This window comes from Berghia stephanieae, chromosome 1 (assembly GCF_034508935.2).
Source record: "Berghia stephanieae isolate SIO BIC M18660-M18661 chromosome 1, UCSD_Bste_1.3, whole genome shotgun sequence".
Taxonomy (NCBI): Eukaryota; Metazoa; Mollusca; class Gastropoda; order Nudibranchia; family Aeolidiidae; genus Berghia; species Berghia stephanieae.
Window position 1 is genome coordinate 138,917,013 of NC_088360.1, and position 5,000 is coordinate 138,922,012.

General features: G+C 35.8%; 1 protein-coding gene and 1 long non-coding RNA gene across 2 annotated transcripts in view; both read right to left on the reverse strand.

Moving 5' to 3' along the window:
- The window catches only part of LOC144963347 (fasciculation and elongation protein zeta-2-like), an 83,487-nt gene that overhangs the window by 46,171 nt on the left and 32,316 nt on the right, over nt 1-5,000 (reverse strand). The gene's annotated exons all lie outside the window — the stretch shown is intronic.
- Nucleotides 2,189-5,000, reverse strand: part of LOC144963349 (uncharacterized) — a 7,111-nt gene continuing 4,299 nt past the window's right edge. Inside the window, exon 3 of the long non-coding RNA XR_013643618.1 lies at nt 2,189-2,206. This is a non-coding gene — a long non-coding RNA (uncharacterized LOC144963349). The remainder of the gene's footprint in view (nt 2,207-5,000) is intronic.

The following is a 5,000-nucleotide window of genomic DNA, read 5'->3' on the forward strand; positions in this document are numbered from 1 at the left end:
CTGTGTAGAAATCACACTGGCTAAACACTTATGTCTTATTTAATTTTGGCTAGAAAAAAAAAACATTTTAAAATGTAATTCAAAAAGTGGTCCTTCAGATCAATTAAGACTGGCTAAACACTTATTTCTCATTTTGGCCAGAAAAAAAAACACAGTTTGGCCAGAAAAAAATTTTTTTAATAAAATTTTAAAAGTTGACCTTTAGATCAATTAGGTCCATGGACCGGAAGATTATTCCGGTTTCTGTAGAAACGAACAATAGCAAAAAATTTTAATAAAATTTTAAAAGTTGACCTTTAGATCAATTAGGTCCATGGACCGGAAGATTATTCCGGTTTCTGTAGAAACGAACAATAGCAATTTTTGCTATCCCTTGGATAGGACGCGCTTGTCTATCGGAAAGTACTTATCGTACCGCCAGACTAATAGACACAGCCACCCAATCACTGCTGGGTGGACAAAGCTTGTGTGAGATGGGAGGGAGGGGGGTGGGGGGAGAGAAAATCTTGACTTCAATTGAGATCGATCCTGGTCTAAAAGAATGCCAATTAGAATACCCATCTCCTCAAAAAAAGAAAAATAAAGTCCTAAAAAGTCATAAACGCATTGCCTTTAAAAAAAAAACAAAAAAACTTGAGCTTTTATATAGCGCAATATCCACTAAACGTGCTCAAAGCGCTTTACAAGGGGTCCCTGGCCAACAGCAACACATAACATGTAGGACGAGACATGACGCCCGTCAGGCGATATTACAAATTTTTGGGACAGAGACAACGCTGTTAACGGCAGGTACTCATTTTACACCTGAGTACGGTGAGAGAATGTGAGCAAAGATCCTTCTCCAAGGACTCAACTATGCGCCGAGCGAGGCTCGAACCCAGGACCTTCCGATCCGAAAGCGAGTGTCATACCACTAGACCACATAGCCGCCCTTAACACGTCTTCAAAGGAAGTCTCAAATTTAGAACATGTTGACGAAGTTGAGTTTCATACTAATTATTCCGATATCGTGTTGTAAAGGGTTAGGGTTAGGGTTACGGCAACGTTTTTATGGCCAAAATAAGAGAAAGATGAATTGTCAGTGTATGGCAGAGCTGCCATTTCATTCTGTCAATACAATTGAATCAAATTATCAAATATTACCTCTAAACAAATAGAAATGAATCGAATTATAATATTATTATCACGGGCTGATTTGTTCGCACTCAAAACTATTATTCACGAAAATTAAGTCTTGGCGACAGAAGGCTTGAAATTAGTCTGATTACAATCATTTTACATAATAATAATGTGTTGATTTTTCTATCTATCAATATATATATATATATATATATATATATATATATATATATATATATATATATATATATATATATATATATATACACACACACACACACACACACATCCATCTATCGCATTATATAATGAAATCACAATCCACCCATCTATTTATCTATCTGTATTTCCAACATCATATCTATCTGTTACCAACCTATCCATATATCATATATCTATGTATTTTTCTTTCTTTCTATCTATCTATCTATCTATCTATCTATCTATCTATCTATCTATCTATCTATCTATCTATCTATCTATCTATCTATGTATCTATCTATCTATCTATCTATCTGAATTTCTAACATTATCTCTATCCGTTATCCACCTATCTATCCATCTTTCCATTTATCTATCTATCTAAATTTCTAACATTTTTTCATCAACTGTTTATCTATCTTTTTAGCTCTTTATCCGTTATCTGTCTTCTTATCTATCTGCTATATAATTCAATCTATATATCTTTCCATCTGTCTGTAATGTTCATCTTTCTATAGATAGTATGTGTCATGGTCTCAAGTGAGTAAAGAGCTACTCGACTATGCATAAAGATATATGTAGAATGAGGCCCCAGAATTTACTAGTTACTATAAATGAAAAACAATTAACGATTTGTTTACAATGAAATAAAAATAATAATGAAATTTAATTAAAAGAGATAAACAGTGATCGTGGCAGTTACAAATAGAGATATGAATATTTTACGTAACTTATGATAATATGTCAGGTTCATAAGTTTACGTTTCCAGGCAGTTGATGGGCTTGGATGATCTATTCCTCTGATAACAGGATTGGACTCGTAAAATTCCACTTCCAGGCAATTGGTAAGAGGTTATATTGTAGTACAGCGGGCTTGGGTTTGATCCTTGAAGATTATACAATCAAAGTTAAAAGCTCCGGCGTCTTAATGGTGTAGATATAATATCTACAAAGTCCCAAAAGATAAAAATCTTACAATATATATATAGGAATAGAATGACTGGCCGTCCGGCATAGATTGTGGAGAGAAAGTGAGTGTCAAATGTTAGACCTATCAGCTTTTATAATAAGTGGCTACGTGACAGAATGTAGAACGAAAAGTATTCACTAATTAGAAATTAATTCGAGGGAAGGCTATAAAAGGAATGACGATCTAATATTAGAAGGTAAAGTTTATCTAAGCCTACCGAAATATAACTGGAGTGAGATGAATTCAGTTCTTAATAAAATAAAATTTAATAAGATAATTGTGAACAATCTTTACTGTGACAGTATGCGCTTGGCTAAGAAGCTCATAACATTGCCATCCGGAAGTATAACGGACCAACAAACAAAACTGTGTGTATCCATGAACGTTTATAGTCAGGTTAATACAGTTCAGTGAGCATTACTCATAAACGCGGATGGCAAAAAAACAAAAACAAAGACTTGAGTGACGTCATCTTCGAACTATCTATATGTCTATCTCTTTTATTCAGCTATCCATCCACCCATCCATCCATCTATTTTTTTCCGCTTCTCAATATGCAAGGATTTCTTTCCTCGCCACTGTGCCAATCTCCACGACATGCGTTCCCTCGTGATATTTACACAAGTTTCAAACAGAAAGCAGACAAGATTGCACGAAGGTATTCAAATGTATAAACAAACAAAAAACTGGTGATCTCATTAGACTATGGCCGGAATGCAAGACGATAAATATTGTTGGATGTAAAACACAAAACCTCTGGCATCAAACACATTGTCTGAACTCTTTTACCTCTGGAATAAAAAAACATTGTTTTAGCTCTTTTGCATCTGGCATCAAACAAATTGTCTGAACTCTTTTACTTCTGGAATAAAAAAAACATTGTTTTAACTCTTTTGCATCTGGCATGAAACACATTGTTTTAACCCTTTTACGTCTAAGATCAAACACATTGTTTTAACCCTTTCACACCAGAAGTCAAACAAATAATTCTAACCCGTCTAAATCTGGAAACAAATACATTTTAAAAATCCTTCTATTTATGAAACACATTGTTTTAACTCTTTCACGTCAGAAATCAAACACACTGACTTTAAACCTAGTACGTATGAATTCGAACACATTATTTCAATCCTTTTACTTTCACACCAGATACCAAACACATTATTTTAACCCTTTCAACTCTGGAATCAAATGCATTGCTTTAACCTTTTCACGAACAGGTTGAATTTCTTCCAAACCATAGTCACACATATTATTTCCTATATTGTAATATTTATCACGATGTTGGAGCAGTCTACATCGATGTTTCAGGCCTTATGGCCATCGTCAGGACTGTGTGTTGGTTTGGTTTGTTGTTGTTGTTGCTTGTTTATATAATTTCAAGTCCAGCAGACGACATTGACACATTCCACGATGACCCAGGACACCAGACTCGAACCTGCCCTTCACTGGCAAATCATTTTTATATACTTTTTAAACAAATTAATTTCGTTTTGGTTGGAAAACTTTTACTTCAGACATAGATCGATTGTGATCTCTAAATTGTCAAAAAGTTTCAAACAATTCTTTTTTAAATTACGCCCTTTCACCACGATATCATAAGATATCGTCGTCTAGGCATTCCACGAATGAAGATAGATAATTCATCAAACAAGATGTCTGATGTCAATAGGAATTACCCATGTTGTCCAAGTGAGCAAATTGGGGGTCAATAATCTTGCCCAAGACAAAAACACAACAACAAAAAACAAAACGAAAGTTCTTGAAGCGGGGCTCGAACCCGGGACCTTCCGAGTCACAGTGCAATGCCTTAACAACTCGGCCACTTCACCCCTCGAACTTGAGATTGTATAAGAGTATCAACTTGAACATTTTAAACAAGTTTGTTGTCCTTCAGAGACATTAGGAAATAGTAGTGGTCTTTCAGAACCATTCGGTCCATGGAGCCAGAGTTTCTCCCGGTTTCAAAAGCGTAAAAAGGACGATAGCAATTGCTTGCTATCTTTGAATAGGACGCTGATCTATCGCAAAGTACTTTCCTTCAGATCTAATATACCCAGCCACCCAATAATCACTGCTGGCTGGACATGGGGGTTCATTAAAAAAAAAGTAATCTCGACATCACCCGGTCCCTTTGCATGTGAGCGAGTGCTCTAACAACTGAGCTATCGGGACACCCCCATTTTACTACCAACTTGATTGATCTATACTTAAAGTAAGTAAAAGTCACGCCCGCTGCCCATCTGCCCCTATCACCGCCCGCCGCCATTTTGTTTGCTTTGTCAATGGGAGCGATCTATTTTCATGTTTTCGTCCAACCAAGTCATCAACCACATGATTTGTTGCTCTCCAACGATTGGATATTTCATAACAAATGGAAACACGCTGCTTTGTTTATGAAACTTGTAAATATACCCGTGTGTCAAGCTGAACAAAATGACCAATCACGATGTTAGATATTTCAAAAGCTGTGAATACTTTTCACTGTGTGTGTCATTTTGAGCACGTTTGTGACCAATGACCTCGAGCACATGGAAAGAGAATATAGATCATGCCCATTGATTTCAATAAAGACCAGCAGCAGACGACCTTGACGTTCCACGATGAGCCATGGAACCAGACTCTAATCTGTTGCCATCCACAGACAAAATAACTTTTTTCTCTCTTTAATTTTGGCAAGAAAACACGTTTTCGGTTGATTAATTATGAT